The 20415-nt window shown below is 47.0% G+C and overlaps 1 long non-coding RNA gene across 1 annotated transcript; it reads left to right on the top strand.

The window, feature by feature from the left end:
• Positions 1-1624: 1624 nt before the first annotated feature.
• LOC116665358 lies at positions 1625-18512 on the top strand. Its single transcript, XR_004321934.1, has 4 exons — positions 1625-2189; positions 3500-3581; positions 13605-14401; positions 16951-18512. It is a non-coding gene; the product is annotated as an uncharacterized LOC116665358 (long non-coding RNA).
• Positions 18513-20415: the final 1903 nt, after the last annotated feature.

Genomic DNA, 20415 nt, shown 5'->3' with positions numbered 1-20415 from the left:
GCAATTTCCTTCGCCTCTTTCACCTCAGATGGCGTAACTAGTACAAATGAGCCCCAAATTAGGGCTGGGAAATGCGAGCTGTGCCCCACAACAGAGTAGTAGAGGGAAAATATTTTAAAACAAAGCGTCTTTTCTCCAACAAATTTGAACCTTTTCACCGGCCTCCACTCCCACCACCCAGGCAGCAGTCCAAGCTCGTGGCCACCACTGTCCCCCTGGCGGCAGGTGGAGATGGTACGAGACTCACGAGCAAAGGAGAGTCGGAGATGCAAGAACTTTTGTTCCCCAGGGATGCCCTTCCCCTGTCTGGTCTCCCTTCCCCCGGCCCCATGAACTGAGGGGTGGGGTTTTATATCACTGCATAGTGTCAGGTGGGCCCCCCGGTTGTGTGCCGCTGCCTACAATGAAGAGTTCCCCACTTCTTTGAAGAGTGAGGTGGGTGTGGACCATTGGGTTCTTGTGAAGGGGCAGGGCACACTGAAGAAGGGATGGCAAGCAGGTGGAGGCCTTCCCAGGAGAGGAATGCTTGGTGCCAGAGCGTCTGGAGGGCTGCCCCTCTCTGGCATTTCTTGGGTGGGTGGTGAGGTGTGGGGCAGTGGGGAGAAACTAGGTGGCACTGCTCTCTGGCTGGAGTTTCCCCTCCCTCTCTCATTGCCAATGAGAGGAAGTGAAATGCTGAGGTGAAGAGAGAAATCCCCCTTCCTACTCCAGGGGTGCAGATGCTTGGATGGGCCTCTACTACAGCCAGACTTCCAAAAGCACCATCTTGTAGCAAATGCCCCTTTCCTTCACACAGAAGCTCCCTACCCAGGGAGGAGGCTGACACAATGAAGTGTTGTGGATCCCTTTCCAGCAAGGCCGTAGGCTGTGGTTTCCTTTCCAGCCCTGACCTTACAGCCCGAGAAACAAGACGAGGAGTGAGGAGAAGAGGCAGGAGCCCTGGTGGCGCCCCAGGATCTGTTCCACTTGTGTGTTAATGAGCTCCAGGAATTGTTCATCCTAGTCGTCAGCCAGCAGCTACTTTGTTCCTTTTCCTCTTCCAAGAACTAGCTGTCCCCTCCTGTTCCAGGAAGGTCACAGCTAAAGACTTGGGTCTCAGGTAGGAGGCTCAATAACTGAACCCCAGGGAAAGCTCGCCCTTGTCTGTTTACCAAGATGGGGCTTCAAAGAGAAGAAAACGAAGTAAGCAGTGACTCTGATCTCAATGCATTTTTAAGTGACATGAGGGAGACAAAACTGACACAAGAGACCAAGGTGGGCTGGGAGAGAGTGTGCAATTAATGTGTGATGAGCAGCGATCAGAAAGGAAGCGATCCCGGAGACCTGGAAGACTCTATGGAAGATGAGGTGTCTAAGAATCAGGCCAGCAGCGTGACCGAGGATGGGCTGTTGAGGACAAATATAAAACAAGTTGCATAAACAGGGTAGGGCCAGACTATGTAGGGGTTGAAAGCAGGGGACAAATGTTTAGAATTCTCAGTTAGGAAATTCCCCATTAGGAAATACAGGGTCACTGAAGGTTTCATGTGTGGGGCTGATGCTGCTGAGAAGGGCAGCCTCACGGCCCTCCCAGCTGCACATGCGCACGAGGCCTCCTCCTACACAGCGCATCACATACTTGGTTCATCTCCAGGAACGAAAGCTGGCCGGGTCCCGGTGAGGGGCAGCCACCGACGACGGTATTCCTGAGTGGATCGGATCTCTAGGGAATCTTCTAGACTCCAAGACTCTTGTTTCTGGCAGCCAAAGTCAGCTGCCAGGATATGGGGAGTTCTGCATATGAAAATAATGTCAAACGCCTCTGAAGGAGAGGTTGGAAGCAAAATCTGGAAACTCACAGATGGCAAGTACAGACGGCGCTGTTTTGGCCCCCTCCATTTTTGTTCTTTTATTCTGCGTTTCCAGGTTCCAACTACCGGGGCCGGGAAATATTTCACGGAAGAGAGCTGGGTGGGTGGAGGGATGGGGCAGCGGGGAGGGACTCCAGGGCCTGCTACCACTTGAGAGAATCCTCTCCTGGAACGTGGCCGACGCCTCGCCTGCCCGCAGCAGATGTAGCCAGGACTGTCCCAGCTGCCCCCTTGCCCTCCACGTCACGTCCCCCGTGGTTTCCACAACCCCCCCCCCCCAACCCAGGAAGGAAGGAAGACTCTCCTCCCCTTCTTCCACCTGGCAAGGACGACCCGCAGGTCAGGGCGGCACAGCTTAGTCTTGATGGCGGGGAAACTGCGGGGGAGGAAAGGGAAAGGGAAATGTATCCGCATGACATGTTCCTCCGTGGCGGTTGGCGCGGGGAGGGGTGTTGCTGCTGGGAAGAGAACTATTGCTCCTATGAAAAATAGTTCCTCTTTCTCTCTTTCACAAAGAAATCCGTGGTTGAGAGCACTGACTTCTTTACGCAGTGAATAGTTAGGGCACACGTACTGCATGCTCTGTGGCTGGTGCTGTATGTTTATGTTGATGATCTGTGTAGTTTCCGTACTAGTAACTGTCAGGGTCATCACCCAGCACAGGTCCGCCCATCTCCCTACGCCCTGGGAGACCATGTGCAACACCGCAAGGTGAGAGCCAGCTCCGCGGAGAACCTATGGAAACAGCCAGATGTAAAGAACCCATTTGCCCACTTAGCAGCCTCTCAGCTCCCATCTGGTTGGGTTACCAGTCAAATCTTAGACAAACTCGCAGACCTCTGCATCTCCTGGTACTAAAGCACAAGCTGAATCACAGCTTCCTCATTAGGCAACTTGGCTAAATGTCAGGGAGTCAGAGAAGCGCCAGTCAGGCAGGAAGTCCCACTGGGCGTGGTGGGAGCAGCATTGGCCAGGAGGGCGTCTATTAAGGCAGGCAGCCGGCCTGGCCTGGCCACGGATGCAGTGAGCATTTGGCGGATGCTGGGCCTGTTTGGAGGTCGATGATCTCAAGGAGACCTGCTCCAGGCTCCTGCAAGCGGAGCTCCAGCCAGCGCTGAGATTGGCTCTTGGAAAAGATCACTGGCACTCTACCAGGCAACACACGCCGAGGCAAAGGTTAGGCCAGGAGAAGTTCCCAACTTTAGTTATGAGATATTCTCGTGGTTTTAAAAAACAAATCCCAGTTCTTGGCTTCCCTGCCCCCAAATAAGATGTCTCACTTGGCCTGACTCTCCCACTACACACCATCAAAAGTGTGGAGATGAGGTGCTCAGCATGAGGGTCTGGATCCCCCCAGTGCATCCTGCTCCACCGACATGTTCCTGAGCTGTGTGGATCGTTCCCCTGGTATTGAGTCTTTCACAAACACACGGTGCTGTGCTCTGTACCACGATATTCCAGAATAATCTGGCTCATTGTCACAGAGTCTTGGCAGTATTAACGGCATTGGCAAGGGTGGTTGGCCACGTGATATACTTTTTTTAAACCACAGTGTTTGGGCCACAATTAAGTGTGTGTATCACTTATTTAAAGTTCATGCTATTAATTAATAAATGTCTGCTTTAATCCTGCCTGTTGTCTATTTCCAGGCCAAGTGTTTCTTTTGCTCTGAAACCAAAAATCTCCAGAGTAGAAGGAACTAGTGGACTATGGACTTGGGCGAGTTGACAGGTACCTGCACCCTCCCTCTCCCACCTTTCCCACCCTGTCCTTGCCTCTGTGCTCATCTCATACCTGGGACATGCAGTGTCCCTTTCCAACACATGACTCCAGTTCCCCTGACTTTCTAAGGATTTCCCTTCTTCGGGACCAGCTGATTTCTCCAGGAAACACCACCCATAAAATGTCTGAAAGCAGAAGTGGTCACTTGGTCAGTAACCCTCTTGACGCTCTCCTGAGCCACGTGACCATCTTGAGCACCATCCAGTGCCGTTAGCTGTGACTCATTACTGAAGCCACCAGGCAGCTGGAGACCACATGTCAGCAGTGGTAGAGATTTACACTGAAGCCTCCCCAGGGCAGAGCTGGTGACCAGAACCAGTTCTGTGCCGTTAGCCTCATGGGAATTTCTGTTCAGCCCAGTTTAAAATCTACTGTAGCCACTTAGATCTTACCCATGAAAGGACTACCTCCAGGCAGTCAGGATAAGCTGTCTCTCCTGCTGTGGCGGCCAGCATTCTTTATGTAATGTATTGGGCTAAAGTACACACCCATCTCCTCTTCTAATGAGATATTTTAGGCAGAAGGAAGAAAGGATGATCTACTGCCATGTACGGTGTTTACAGAACCAGCATGTCCTTGAGTTTGTATTCGAGTCCAGAGCAGTTTCAGAGGGTTACCAGGGGCATAAACTCAGGGAGTTGGTTAGGTCAGTAGGTGTTCAGGATGACTGAAAGCTATCATAAAAATGCACTCACCTTTATCCTTTCCACCTAAAGAGCACACTCCCGAATGGATCCCATCAATCTCAGCTTTTCCAAAACCATTCTTTGGATGTCAGGGAAATGTCCAGAGTGTTCAGACAACCCTGGAGGGAGGGAAAGACTGTAAACCTGGCTGAGGTAATGATTCAATTCAGAAGGTAGTCACAAGCTAGAGGAGTAGGAATAATTCAGTCTCTTCTTTAAAAAAGGGCCATTAGCAAACAAATAGCTGGTAACAATGCCTACCTTTACCCAAGGTCACTAATGAAAGGCAGGATGTACCAGCATTTACTTAAATAAACTGCCCTGAACAACTTGGGAGAAAAAAGATTTTCAGAAATCGATTTTAAGCACACAATCAGAAATGCAGACAGAAATTTATATTCAGTTTTCACTGCAATGTTATTTATAATAGTGAAAAATCAAAACCAACCTCCAGTAGAAGTAATAAGAGAAATAGCTAAATTAAATTAAGGCACATCAATAAGTCAGAATATTGTATAACCATTAAAAAGGATGTTAACTAAAAAGATTTAACAATGTAGGGAAACATTCATGATTAGGTAAAAAGCAGAATAAAAAATGGTGTGTTCAGTATGAGTAGGGCTATATTAACAGTTCTTAATTTTATGTGGGAGGATTCTGTATCATTTTTATTTTCTTCTTTGTTTTTTAAATTTTCTGCCAGAGATATGTATTACTTGTGTAATCAGAAAAGCCCTGAGATAGGACTAGAGATTTTAAGTGGATAAGATGGTCATTTTACATAGGATATGTTAAACGTTTCTCAAAATAGTTAACTTCCTTATTGCATGAAAATATGATTTAATTTCCACATACAATTCATTAATTGAGTAAATATTTATTAATGCCTACAATTTGCTGAGTAACTTATTCATGTAATGAATATTTATTGGAAACTGAGTAGGGAATAGAGAAAAGAACAAAATGTGTTGTCTGCTCTCTTGGAGCTAATCATCTGCTAAGATTTAGTGATACTGAGATTAAAAGATTAAAAAAAAATCAAGAACCCTCCCCTCAAGCAACTCCAGAAGCCAGAAAGAGAGACAGACAAGGTAATAAAAGATGGTGCTACACAGCCTAGGGTGATACTCTCCTGAGGGTGCATGGGCTGCCATGCGAGGAGGCCTTCCAAGAAAGGAGGGGAGAAAGCTTAAGAGGCTATTGGTCAGGAGCCCAGGCCTCAGCCCAGAAGCAGATAAACACCTCATAGTTTCTTTCCCCCTTTTGGTTTATATTAGCTCCCTAACAGTTTAGTAATCCCTCCTACTCAATGGGTTTCAACTATGTTCAAAAAGTCAGCCTAAAAAATAGAGTCCATTTTTAATTGAAAACAAACAAGTAAAAAAAGAGCTGGGTTCTCCATGTGGCTCCCACCCCACTGCCAAGCAGAGGAGTCTGCCATGGCCACAGAGTAAATGTTTTTGTCCTCCCCAAATTCACATGTTGAAATCCCACGTGTTGGTATTAGGAGATGGGGCTTTTGGGAGGTGCGTCAGGCATGAGGGTGGAGCTTTCATGAATGGGATTATAAAGTGCCCTTTATAAATAGACCGAGAGAGCTCCCTCGTTCTTTCCACCACATGAAGACACAGCAAGACAGCAGTCTGTGAACCAGGAAGCAGACCCTCACCAGACACCAGATCTGCTGGCACCTTGATCTTGGACTTCACTGCTGCCAGAAGCGTGAGAAATAAATTTCTGTTGTTTACCAGCCACCCATCTGTAGTGGTGTTACAGCAGCCCGAGGAGACTAAGACAGTACCGAGTAGACAGGCACCTATGTTTGTGAGGAGCACAGAGGAAACCTTGGTTTAACAAGAGTGCCAAAAAGCCTAGAGCCAAAACAAAGCTGGAGAAGGGACCATGTGTGTCTTCAGTCTCCTCTTTCCACCTATTAGACAACTTCTAAATGTCACAGTGACACACGGATGAAGTCCTACATTTATGTAGCACTTTACATAAGAGAGCCTCATAGAGGTAGGATCCCAGAGACCGTAAATGGGACCCTGCTTTCATGTAATTAGCAGTGAGGGACCACTGACTACCCCCTGCCCAGGTCTGTTTGCACAAAGGACATCTAAAGGCCGCTGTTCCTGTTTTGTGGTTGCTGATCTGTTACTGCTTGCGAGGGCGACTGGAGGGAACATGGAGATGCAGGGAAGTGGAGGAGACCAGTAGGTGAAACACAAGGGGCTAAGATGGGTAAGTGGGGGCCAGAACTTTTGGGAAGGTGTATTATTAATGAGAATGTTACCTCATTGCCCCACTTGGGGATGGGGCTAAGGACATTCAAGTTCCACACATCATCTCTCAAAAGCCTTATCTTTCTCTCTGATCATGAAAATCATGTAACTGATCCTTGACCCATGAAGTTTCAAGAATCTCAGTCACATTTAAAGCCTAATTACAGAAATTAGGTAGTTCAGCCCACCTCACCCCCCGCAACATATTTTTCCTTAGTCTTGACTTTCCTAGTATTGTATGTAATGTCCTTAATCCTGATTCCTTAATTTTATTTTACCATTATTTTCTTATATGATACCTGTGGTCAGCAGACAAACTTGCTTCGTGGAAGGCTGAGTATTTACTAATACATAAAAATGTGATTCTTAACAATAGCCCTAGGAAATAGTTATCCCTGTGCTGGGTCTCTGTTTTCCAGCTGAGGAAACTAAGGGGAAGGTGTCAGGTGTGTTCCCTTGAGTATTTGCGTGTTGGAAGAGGGTGGTGCTTCCATAAAGAGGTGAAGTATAGAGTGGAATTTCTAACATCAGTGGGGGAGACTGTCTTTTTCATATACCAATAACCTTAGTCCTGCCAACCAATGTCATACTTCTCTTACTGCAATATAACTAAGTGATTTTTTTTTTAAAGATGGAAAAAGAATTATCAGGTGATGTAGAAAGTAGCATTTGGTCTCCAAAAGTACACAGACAGGAGGACCAGTTTCTGAATGAAAAGTGTAAGGGGTGAGGGAAAGCAGCTTCCAGTGAAAAATTAAATTAATTTTAAAATCTAATTTAAAGCAAAATAGAGTGGCAGATGTGGAGGGAGTTAAAACTCCTCCTTGGATTGTATTCCCTAAACTTTCCTGTTCTTTCATTTGGCTTGAACATCATCCTATTTATACCAAATAGCAAAACTGGATTAATTAAGAAATAAAATACTCCAGACAGTTCATTTCTAGGGATTGTTTGTACACTCCACATCAGAGAGGCAGGGAATGCTTGTAATTGTAATTTCTCCAGAAGGAAAGACCACCGATGCTTCCTACCTGAAATTTTTAAAACATATTTCTGGTGAGACTGTCCTAATGATCTTCAAGATTGAGAATCAAGTATTAGTAAAATAGATATTTATTTTTGCAGTTCACTTACTCTTCCAACGCAAACTTATGGTTAAACAGCCTCTGTGAGTCAGAGGCTATGTGAGCTTCCTTGCTGTGCAGGTGGTTTTAGGGACAGTTTGGATGTGAAGATTCCAACTCAAGTCACAGGCCAGATCGATCAAGACTTCCAAGTAGTTGTCACCAACCAGACAAGTCATACCAAGAAAGGAGAAAGTAAAACTGCTTCTTCCGTGTTGTCATAGGACAAGTGTAAAATAAAGCAGCCACTGAGGAGTCCTGATGGAACCTTGTGCTTTTCACGAGGTGAACTCCACTCCCCAGAGATGTGTGACAAGCAAGTCAGGATGCCCCAACCTCTCCTCGGAGCTACTGATATGTCTCCTGCTGGCCGCGGGCCTGACACCTGCCAGAATACCTCACAGTTTAATCAGGGATGTTTTCCGGTTCCACCCTCACCTCTTATAAAACCATTCTTTAGACACGGGGCTTTCTATTTAGTGATGCTCTGTTCAAGGTGTTTAGATGTTTCAAAAACCTAAACAACAGCTTGATTGAAATCTGCCTTTGTAAATTCCTTTCTGCACGTATTTAAGCATCACAATAAAATGCATGTTCTACTCACCAAGCAGGAGAAACTAGGTAGGAATATTTGTGTGCAAAGGAAATCGTCTTAGAAAAGGTGAGAAATCTCACTGGCCAACAGCATCAGCAATAATATCTAACATTTACTGAATGCTTACAAGGAGCCAGCCACTAGGGTAGTGCATCCAATACTGTGTAAGTTTTGAAGGGAGGTGGGTGCTGCTGTAACAAAGTACCACAAATTGGATGGCTTGGCAGAAATTTATCATCTCACAGTTCTGGAGGCTGGAAGTCTGAGATCAAGGTTCCTTCTGAGGGCTCTGAGGGAGGATCTGGTCCAGGCCCCTCTCCTAGCTCCAGGCAGCTTGCTGGCAGCTTCGGCATCCCCTGCCGTGTGGCTGCATCAGCCCAGTCTCTCCCGTCGTCTTCACATGGTGCTCTCCCTGGGTGGCTGTCTTTCTGTGTCCAAACCTTCTCCTTTTGTAAGAACAGCAGCTGTATCAGATTAAGGCCCACCCTAACGACTGCATCTTAACTTGACCATCTGCAAAGACCCTATTACTAAATAAGGTCACCTTTGCAGGTACTAGGGATTAGAACTTCAGCCTCATTGAAGGAAACACACTTCAACCCATAATACATGTATTATCTCATTCAGTGTTGTAATGGCTGTAACTGTCACCATTACAAACTGGAACACTGAAGCTTGGAAAGATTTGTTTCCCTTTTCTGAATTCATCTACTGCACAAATGGCAGGACCAGGGTTTGAATTCAGATCTTTTGACTCAAAAGATCATGCTCTTCATCACCACATTTCCAGAGGTTTCCAGAGGAGCGTGAGGCACTCTCCTGACCTTCCAGTCGCTTGGCCGTAGGTTATGCTCTGTGAGCGCCCAGTCTACTCTCAGAAATACTACCTACTTAATGCCTCTTCTATGCATATTTGCCTTATTTAATCCCCTAAAACAATTCTAGAAGGCAAAGACTATACCCTGGTTCACAGATAAGCAAATGAAAAGTCAAGGACGTTGAGACCATTTGGGCAAGGTCACAAATAAAGTAGGGATGGAGCCAGGATACAGATCATTCCCCTCCCCCACCTAGGTCCTGAAGATTGATTTCTCCCCACTGTTTTGCTGTCTTTGACACAAAGTTCAGAGAACAGCAGGCTATCATCCAGTCATGTTAAAGAATAAGAAGTCCAGTAAATCTCATCAGTGCTGTTTTTAAAACCATGCACAAAACAAATCTCAATTCCTAAGAATTTGAATCAGCCAGGGAAGGTACAGGAAAACAGCAAATGTTTGTATGATTTCCTGGGCGACCTTGCCTCTGCTATGTAAATATGTAATGACTAATCGGCCAGGGCAGCCGAGGGATTTTTCTAGATGTGGGCAGTTTTCATTTGTGCATGTTTGCTCAGCTCCGTATGTGGAAAGGGAAAAGACTTCTAACTGTTTAGCACAATAACAGACCAAAACAAAAGGAGCAATCATTTCACTCGTGCTTAGGTAAGACATTTTAATCTTTCTTAAATCTCCGTGTGTGTATTTTGGGGCCTATAGCAACTGGCAGACTATTTAGGACAGACATGTGCATGTGTTGAGTGCAAAGAGAAGAGAGCCCCGGGCTGGGGGGGGTGTGCTGAGGAAGGATGGTTGACCTCTGGCAAGTATCAAACACCAATAGCCATTGATTAGGAAGAGCCCTGGGCAAAATAATATTAAGATTTTTCTGGAGGTTGTGACCGTTACCAGTTTTCAGTTTTCTGACATTTCACAAGAACAGAAAAACACAGATCCTGACTTCTTGGAGCTTTGCAGTTTGCCAACGCTGTTGAGTAGTACATCAGCGGCTTTATAGCGCCACCATGTGGTCACTTCTCAAGCTGTTCAAACACTCGTCTGGAGCCAAGCCTGGCAGGGAGATTCTGATTCAGACACGACTGTGTTGGGCGGCTTGTGAGAACAGAGCTGGCTATTCCGGCATCTGATACAGGCAGCAATAGTATGTGTGCTGGGTGGGGGGAGTAAGGGCTGAGAAGATCCCTGGAGGCAGAGCAGGGGCGGGACCAGGAGACCCCAAGCAGCTGGACTTGGCCATGTAGACAGGCAGCGGGGGAGAGGAAATCTACCCACGGGGAGTTAAGACCACACTAGTGGACCTGGGCTCCTGAGCCAGACTTTATCTATGAGAAGGAGGAATTGACAAGAGTAAGGCGAGGCCCCAACTGCCGTGGAGCCCATGGGACTGAGACATGAAGTAGGAACCAGAGCTAAACCCCAGTTACAGTCCTGCCTGGTCACTGGCTCTTACAAGAAGCCAGGGGACCCACTGTCTCACTCAGGAGAGCTCCAGGAGTCCAGCTGAGCCCTGCCAGCACCCTCCCCTGGGGAAGTGCTCCTGCAGACACACCAGCCAGACACACTCTTCTCCCAGCGGGGGAAGGGAGTATTGTCTGCAGAGGAGAGTGCAGAGTCTGGAGACTCATCATGAGGCAAGGCACTGGGACGATAAGCAGGTTTCAGACTCTATGGAAATAAAAGAAAACCAAGCAAATGAGAAAAGCAAAGGCTATTTATTATTCTGTGCTTTCTCTGTAGTCAGGGAGTCAGCCACCATCACTTTCCTTTCGGCAGAGGCTCCAAGGCAGGCAGAGGAGTGGGACAGCTCTATAGAGCAAAAAAGGAGAGGATCTGAGGTGTGCCCTGATCAGAGGCTGTTGGCCTGGGGAAGCTGCAGGCAGGCTATCTAGAGTGGGGTGTCTGCGTGACTGGTTAGGGGTACATATTTGGCTTTCTCCGGTTGATCCTATGTTGCAAGTGGAGACAAAAATCAGGAAAACTGTCAGTAATCAAGCCCTGGCCATTTAGGGGTCACTCGTTACAGAAGGGATTGCTTAGCTCCCTGGACTGTCATCAGAGAGGGCAGCTGGCTTCCTGCAAGTACGGCTTACAGCGGACTGGCTTCCTGGGTGGTTTATTGTAGATGAAGAGGTTGGTTTCCTGAGCAGGTTGCTGCACACTGTGGGTCAAAGTTCTGTTTCCACATATGGTTGGACCCATTTGTACATTCAGTCTCTCAGCTCTGAGGGGCTAGGACTCAAGGATTAGCCTAGAAGCAAACGGTCAGCATTGGAGGCCTCCTCTTGAGTCAGGCAAACAACGAGAATTCGGAATCAGCCAAAACAACCCTCACCCCACCCTGTCCACAGTCAGAATCAAGTCCTCAAGGAGACAGGACAAGTTGGAAGCTCAGTGGTCAGTACTGACGTGTATCATGGCTCAGGTCAACAGCAAGGGTGGACCCACACTGAACCCCTCCCTGGCCACTATATGCAGCTTCATTATTCGCTGCCTTAGTCAGGAGTGGATGAGGAACTTGGAAGAAACTTAAGCTTCAAGAGAAGAAGGAGGACGTGGTGGTGGTGGTGGTGGTAGGGTGGCCCATCTTGTGGGCAGCTGGGGGAGGTAAGAGACATGAAACAGAGCCTGCCACTGTTCCATGAGGTGTCTTAGTGCCACTAATTAGAGTCTAGGGACCTTGCCCTATCCTGATGAGAAACTATATTTGATTTCTTAGAAATGCAGTGGCCATGATTCAGAAAGGGCAGGGATGCTGAAAATGCCCAGCTGGGGAGCCCCAGGGACAGGCCTTCCTATGCAATCCAAGTAGAGCAAAGGAAGCTCTGATCTGTGCAACAGGGGGGCTGAGGACACCTCTCCTGGTGGGGATTATGACTCTGCTCCCAGCAGCCCTCCACTAGGACGTCGTGTGTGAACCAGCACGACTCCCGTGTCATACTGACATCATTGTCATCTCCATCCAAGCCACCTGGTGGCACAGACACCTCAGTCATAGCAAAACTGACTATATTATAAACAGTCTCTGGAAATAGGCAAAATATAGGGACATTTGGGAGCAGATGGATATTTAATTTTTTGGTTTCTAGCAGAGCCTTATTCTCTGTGGACTCTTGGGGCCCCTGAGGGCCAGTGTGGAGTCATAGTGTTCCTCACGTTTCAGTCATAATTTTGGCCACACCCGAACTCAGCCTTTGTAATGCTTCAGTATATTTCTTTAAATTTATTTACTCTTTCTCATTACCTTTATTTGGAAAAAGAAACTAAATCACTATTAAAAGTGGAAATTTAATATCACTTGTCCTAAATAGAAGGTAATCCTAAATATACATAACTAATCAAATGGAACACTTCGCCCATAGACATCCCCCCCACATTGTCTCCTATGCCCCCAGTGGTACAGGGGCCACACTGGGGGAAAATCTCTCAGTCATTACAACTTCAAGCCCTGGCTCTGGTGTCTGGTTCTGAGCTTGAAGTCTAATTGTAAAGTCCTAAGCAAATGTTTAACCTCTCTAAGTGTGGTTTCCTCGTTGTATTATAAATTATATTCCTCATTATTATAAACAGTAAGTGTTAGCTGTCACTCTGATTGTCACCATAATTGTTATAAATAGTATCCTTTTGGACTAGCTCACCAGTGTATAGCTCCTCCTAACAGCTGGACCTCGAAACATCCACACTTACCTGTGGACAGGAATCATGTTCAGAATATACAGAGCATGGATGTCTTTTTGATAAGACTTGCAGGCTACTAAAAATAAAAAGCCATAGCTTCTAGTCAATGGGTCTATTGAGCCTTTCATGTTAAAAATTCCAGTCAGTGATTCAGAGAACCTAAGTATATCAATCAACTCTTGACTTGTATTTTTTATATTACCTGTCCCTTCCCAGCCCCTTGGTTCTCTAGGATAATATTTTTTCCTCCTGGCACTCACTGTACCAGTCAGAGTCTCAGCAGGAATCAGATGGTACCCAAAGGAGTAATTGAAGAGACTAGTAATGAAATTAGTAATAGAGCTGTTTATGGAGGTGTGGGCAGGAATTGAAAAAGATAAGGAAGCACCCAGGGCCCAGCAACCATAGGGAAGCTGTGACACCCCAAGGCCCAAAAGGTAAGAAGGATGTTGAAACAAATTTCTAGGCCCAAGATGGAGCCGCTCCTGCCCAGAACCATGTCAGCAAACTGAACTTTCCTGTCTCTGCAAATGCTCCACTGGACCAGAAACACAGTCCATGCAGTCATCCGATCCCCAGACGCCGAGCCAACTTTGGGCACTACACTTGTTTCCTTATTCCTTGATCTTTCTATGTAAGGTCAGATATGCAATCCCAGCCAGTCATGCCCTGTTTCCACGTTGTGACTTCTAAGGCTCCATAAAACTCACCCTTGCTTAAATTCCCTCGGGAAGAGTGCTCCCCAGTCCACTGACTCTTTTCTCTCAAATATAGGACATCAAACTCATTGCTGAGATGATTTAGCTTGGTCATTAGACAGGAGGAAGCTGCTGCTGGAACCCTGGGAGCTCCAAAGCCAGAAGAGGCCACCCTGCTCTGCCCTAACAGGAGCTGTGTCCTCAGTAGAGAAGGTCGGTCACAGGCCAGAGCAGAGTGCCTACATGCACGGACTCTCCTCCTGCCTGTCGTCCCCCGCCAGGGCTTCCAGGGGCTGAACCCAGTTGGAAGCGAGAGGGCAAGGGGAGCACTGGACATGTCATCCCTAGAGGCCAGCAGAGAAGCGTGGAGAACAGACCTAGAGGGCCAGACGGCGAGTAACCAACACATTCCTGTAACATGTTTATCCATCTGTGATGCCCCTTTGCACCCCTTAAACTTTCAGAAGAGTGGGTTGTAAACACCAAGTGAATCAGACTGTAAATGTGTATGTCAATGACACAAACACAAGTAAAGTCACAGGCAAAGATAGAAGCGTGTCCTCACCCATCTAGACTGCTGAGAGAGCACCCCCTGCAGGCCAGGGGCCACCACACCAGAGCTCGCAGCAGCTCAGCCCTAGGTTCCCACCAGGGAAACAGAACTGAAGTCATCTCTTAGACTCCAGTAGGCCATAGCTCTGTTACCAAGGAGCATGACTCTGGAGGTGAAGAGACCAGTCCGTGGAAGGAACCCCCACGACTCCCTTCTTCGCCACAAGCCAGCAAAATCAGGAAGCAAAGCAAGGAAGATGGCTCTCCCACTAACAGATGGGGGATGCGTTCCCCATGTGTTTTGAGAGAAGAAGGCAGCAAGTAAGTCTGGGTGGATGTGGTACCCCTGCCTTGAACAGCAGTTTGGGGGAACGGTGTGCGCTGATGGGGTGTGTGCTGGGGTGCAGGGCAAGGCCGGCACCTGTCAGAGGGTGGCAGGGCTCCCTGGAGGAAAGCAGGTGACCTCATGGAGGAAGGCAGGTGACACCCTTTCGAAGGCATCCCTAGGGTGCAGGCCCCAGGCAGGCAGAAGCAATATTTTCCTGAGTGTGGAAACCAATCTGGCTGCCTTCGCATTGCGAGGCCAACCTAACAGTCATGTTATCAGAGCAAGCTCCCTCCACATCTCTCTTTCTCTCTTTTTTAAATTGTGGTAAAATACACATAAAATTTATCATATAATCATTTTAAGTGTATAGTTCAATAGCGTTGAGTACATTTCCACTGCTGTAAAACCAATCTGCAGAACTCTATGCACCCTATAAAACTGAACTCTGTACTCATTAAACAATTCCTCACTGCCCCCTCCCTCAGCTGCCAGCATCCAGCTTCTGCTTTCTGTCTCTAGGGATCTGACTGCTCTAGAGCCCTCATGTAAGTGGGATCGGACAGTATTTGTCTTTCTGGGACTTGCTTATTTCTGTTAGCAAAATGTCCCCCACTGGTTATCCATGTTGTAGCATTGTGTCAGAATTTTCTTCCTTTTTAAGGCTGAATAATATTCCATTGTAGGTATATTCCACATTTTGTTTATCCACTCACCCATCCATGGACATCTGGGTTGTTTCCACCTTTTACCCATTGCAAATAATGCTGCTATAAATACAGGTGTGCAAATATCTGAGACCCTGCTTTCAATACTTTTGCATATATACCCAGAAATGAATTTCTACGCATCTCTTTTCTTCACCTCCATGTCAACTATTTTTAGAGGTCATGTAGGGGGAAGGGCCTAGGATTTGAAGTCACAGCTCTGGGTTTTAAGTCTCCACATTAGCCTTCTGCTGGCTATGTAATCCTGGGCAAGTTTCCTAACATTTCTGAAACCTGCATTTTTCTTCCATACAATTGGAAGTATATCACCCACAGTATTATGTTTTGAGGGATGCCAGAATGAAGTACTGTAAACTGGGTGCCTTAAAACCACAGAAATGGGGAGAGGGGATAGCTCAAGTGGCAGAGCGCATGCTTAGCATGCTCGAGGTCCTGGGTTCAATCCCCAGTCCCTCCTCTAAAAATAAATAGATAAATAGACCTAATTACACCCCCCAAAATTTTTTAATTTAAATTTTTTTAAAAAACAAAAATGTATTCTTTCACAATTCTGGAGGCTGAAAGTCCAGAGGCATCAGCAGGATTGGTTCCTCTTTGGCTGCACAGGGGGCGAATCCGTTCCCTGCCCACCCCCCAGCTTCTGGTGGTTGCTGGAACCCCGGCCCCCTCGGCTTTTGGCTGCATCACTCTCACTTTCACACGGCTGTCTCCCCTGTGTGTTTGTGTCTTCATATAGCAGTCTCTCCTCTTTGTGTGTCTAAATTCTCCCCATTTTACAAGGACATCAGTCACTGGGTCAGGGCCCATTCTAATCCAGCATGACTTCATCTTAACTTGGTTACGTCTGCAAAGACCCTCATTCCAAACAAGGTCACATTCACAGGTGGTAGGGTTAGGATTTCAACATGACTTTCAGGAAGACATAATTCAACCAGCAACAGCCACGCTCCAGGATCTCTGTGAGCATTAAGTGCATTTTGTAAATGCGCGAGCGGCATACTGGATGGGAGTAACTATCCCGGCGAAGCTGACCTTCAGCTTGTGTGTCTTCTGACTTCAAGGACTTCCTTCTCCCTTTACTGCTGGGTCTAGAGTGTGAATGCTTACTGAATGCCCCTCTGCTTCCAACTGGGACTGCACTCGCTGTGTGTTGTTAAATGTTCAATGTCATTTTCATCCCTGGGAGAAGGAAGAACATTAAGCGTGGACTTCGGTAGATCAAGCCAGCTCTTGACACATTCTATTTTTTGTTGCTTTTGATCTCTGAAGAATGCATCCTCTCCTGCTTTTCATTACCTGCCTTGTCCCAGAGGACGGGCAGAAATGTTGTGCCTGGATGCTCCTGGGAAGTGAAGCCATCACGGCTGCAAGGTCATTGCAGTCCTTCCCTGGCTTATTCAATTGTCACCATCTCCTTAAATACCGCACCCTAGAGGAGCCTAGGCTGCCTAGCTGATATATTGTCTTCAGATGTTTGTCCGTGTCCTCCATAACATTCTTCAAGCTGGGACACACAAAACAGATTCACCAGGAGTGGGAACAGAAATGAGCCACTCTCAACACTTTAACGGTATTGCAGCTAAATGGTTTATTTACCCCTGCACCCTATTCTCTAGACAGATAACCATTTTCCAATCTATGAAAATTAGCATTTCTAGACGAGGTAAAATTAAAAGATGATTATTTGTGTTTTAAAAGGATTTGTTATGATTCCTAAAAGATGATTGTAACAACCATAATAATAATATAAGATTTCACTTAAAATTCTTCTGAGCTCATCTGTTGAAATAAGGTGCTACTGCTTATCTACCACACAGACCCTTCCGAGATACACGACTCTGGGGCCCAGAGGTGGACTTTTAAAGGAGTTCAGCTGATCTCCCCCCTCAGCAGCTCAGCAGCCCTGCAACCAGGATGCTCACTCTATTTGGTACCAAGCCTGCACTTGACTGCTGAAACTGCAGGTAGCCAGCAGAAGTGACACAAACTTCCTAGATGCTTGGACCAGGCCACCCGGTGATTTATTGACAGAGGCAGCTTTGCTTGAAGATCAACACCAGGCAATCTGACTAGGCAGGTTGCTAAACCCTAAGGCCGTCAGAGTTTTAAAATGTAGTTTTTTATGCTCTCTATGTCTAGCTAGTTTTAATGAGCTATGGTTTTCTTGTGCAAGAATTAAAGAGCAATTCCTCATAGGAACAAATCCAGGCAAGGGACCAGAGACACAAATGGCCCCATTTTCCCCTGGCCCCTGCCACCTATTCGAGGCCATGTGAAGTAGCCCCGGATTTCACACCTCCAGACAGGCAGAAGCATCAGCCTGTCTCCAGTTGTAAAGGCCTGCTGACTGCTACTAATAACATACGTGATTCTGCTGGGAAGCCTGAGGAGGAATCGTCCATTTATTACCTAGTGAATCAATTTTAACTTTGAAAGAAAAGACCTAGACTGTGGACCGCAGTGCACAGTGGAGTACGGCAGTGGAAATCCTAGCAGGGTTTTGATGCCCGGTTTCTGAAAGGGAAAGAGAGGCCCTTCCCCACCTCCCTTTCACCTGTTTTTCTGCTCAGAGTGTGGGAAAGGAGACCTCGTTCCCAGGCAGAGGCAGCCTGTGCTCTTCGGCTGGGGCCCTTGAGAGCCGAGACTGCGGCGGCAGGGAGCGAGGGCTGGGGGGGCCGGGGTGCAGCATCGTGTTGCCGGCCGCTGAAAGGTGCGGATGAGATGATGCTGATTACAAGGACTGCAGGAAAGTGGAGAGCGAGCTTCTGAAAATGGCTGAGACAGGAAGAAAAGAAATGCCCTGTGCATCCAGGAAAGCGGATAGTGCGTATTGGGTGCCTCTTGTGTGTTGGTCATTCAAAGATAAGGCCCGTCCCACCTGAAGTTAGCCTGGCTGCTTCTCCCAGGGGTCTTCTCAGAGGCTGGGGAAAATGGAGTATCATTTTCAATGAAGAAGCAGATCAGGACTGGGAGACCCATGAGCATAAGCCATGGGGCCAGAAAGTGTGTTCTCCTGACCCATTTCTCAGCACAGCTTTGCACGGCCAGCTCCTGTCCCTGTCACACAGGAGGCAACACACGAGGGCAGGTTGCTCTGTGTTCCTCTGCTCCCCGGCAGCACCGGGAGCGGTCCGTGGCTTGGACACTGGACCCTCTTACGAAGAGGGAGCTCTCTGCGATTCTCTTAAAACCTCTCAGACTCAGGAAAAAGAGATGGTCCAACTTGGATGTCACTGTGTTTCACTTTACTGCTCAGTCACACCTTGAGAACAACACAAAAAGGAGAGAAGAGAAAACTTTCACTTATATGTGGAATCTAAAATAATGACAAATGAACTTACAAAACAAACAGACAGACATAGAAAACAAACTTATGGTTACCAGTAGGGGAGGGGGTGGGAAGGGATAAACTGGGAGTTCTAGATTTGCAGATACACACTACTATATATAAATAGATAAATGACAAGTTTCTACTGTATAGCACAGGGAGCTATATTCAATATCTTGTAGTTACTTAAAAATATGAAAACAAATATATGTATGAATATGACTGAATTATTATGCTACATGTACACTAGAAATTGACACAACATTGTAACTGACTATATTTCAATTTAAAATTTTTAAAAATTAAAATAAAATAAAAGGGAAAAAAAGAAAACTTGATTCCACATCGTGATTTGGACAGATGAAAGCTGCTCTGGGAGTGGGGTGGGCAGAAGGCAGCCCTGCCCCCAGAGGCGGCCCTGTTCTCAGCCTCAGAACCTGTGAATGCGTTACCTGAAGTGGCAAACAGGATTTTGCCTATGTGATTAAGTGAGGGATCTTCAGGTGGGGAGAATTTTCTGGATTATCCAGGTGGGCCCAATGCAGCAAGAATCCTTATAAGTGAAAGAGAGAGGAAGGAGAGTGAGTGTCAGAGTGATGGGATGTGGGACAGACGTGACTGGCTGTTGCTGGCTCGAAGGATGGAAGGGCCTGAGTCCAGAATGTAGGCGGCTTCCAGAAGCCGGAAAAGCCGAGGAAACAAATTCTCCCCCAGAGCCTCCAGAAGGGATGCAGCTCTGCCGTTTGCCTTGATTTTCGCCCAGTGAGATCCATTTTGGACTTCTGACCTCTAGAACTGAAGGTAATACACTTGTGGTGTTTTGAGCACTAAATTCGGGGTCATTTGTTACAGCAACCACAGGAACCTAACACAGGGCAGAAGTTGAAAACCAATATTCTCTGGAAAGCAGTGAACTAGAGGTCCCAAGGTTTCCCATTTGGGTAGTTTACATACCTCATTTGACCCAACCACAACCCCACTAGAATGTAAACCATTTTATTCTTGAGTCAGCTGTGTGAGGGCAAATTCTGTGTTTCGTTCACGGCCCCATCCTCAGCACCTGTTTGATGAATGTTGTTGACTTCGTTACTCAGGAAATAATCACTCTGGACCAATCCAGTAGGTGTAATGTAACTGGCAGGCATGATTATCTTGGTTAGAAATGACTGACACGTTTGTTTATCGCTGCTCTCCCCATCCTCTTCCAAACCACCGTGCTCCCGAGCCACTTCTCTGATCCAGCCTTAGCCACCCCTACCCCTCTCCCAATACTCCTCCATATTCTAAGCCGAGTGATCTTTTGAAAACATGTATTGGAGCAAGTCTTCTTACTCCCAACACAGGTCCTGGGACAGAGATGTTCCCTCCGTCCTGAATGTGTTTCCTCCCCCACGCTTCCCTCATAGTACTTTTAGGTAACTCCTGCTCATCCTTCATTTTCCTTATCAAAGGTCACTTCCTCTAGGAGGCCTTCTGAACCTACCCTGCCAGATTCATTGCCCACTCCTCACCCTCCCACCTGCTCTCATAGCATCCTTCACTTTTCCTTCAGTCACATGTATCACTGACTTCTCAACACCTAGCCCCAAATTTGCAAGTAAGAAAGCAAGGCACCCTTGTGGCATAAATTAACTCAGTGAAGTTAAGTGATTTCCCTAAAGGCACACAGCTTGTAAGTGCGGGAGCCAGGAAGAGAACACAGGTGTTCTGACTTCCACATTTCCATGATTCCACATGGCATCTCTAAGCAATTCCTGTTGGGGTGTCTGAAAAACAGAAGAGGCAGCACTACCAAGACTGGAGCACTGAGCGCTGCAGAGCTGAAATGCAGAAAAGTAATGGACTCGGACAAGCCAGCCGGGCACGTGGATGTTAGACACGGGGCCTCTGGCTTTGAGTACAGTGTTTCCTGTTCCAGGAGGAGGAGAGGCAGGGCTCCCCAGAGAGCTTGACA

The sequence above is a fragment of the Camelus ferus genome, chromosome 8, assembly GCF_009834535.1.
Source record: "Camelus ferus isolate YT-003-E chromosome 8, BCGSAC_Cfer_1.0, whole genome shotgun sequence".
NCBI classification, from domain to species: Eukaryota; Metazoa; Chordata; class Mammalia; order Artiodactyla; family Camelidae; genus Camelus; species Camelus ferus.
Note: the sequence above shows the minus strand (reverse complement) of the source record. Positions and strands in the feature narration are given on the sequence as shown.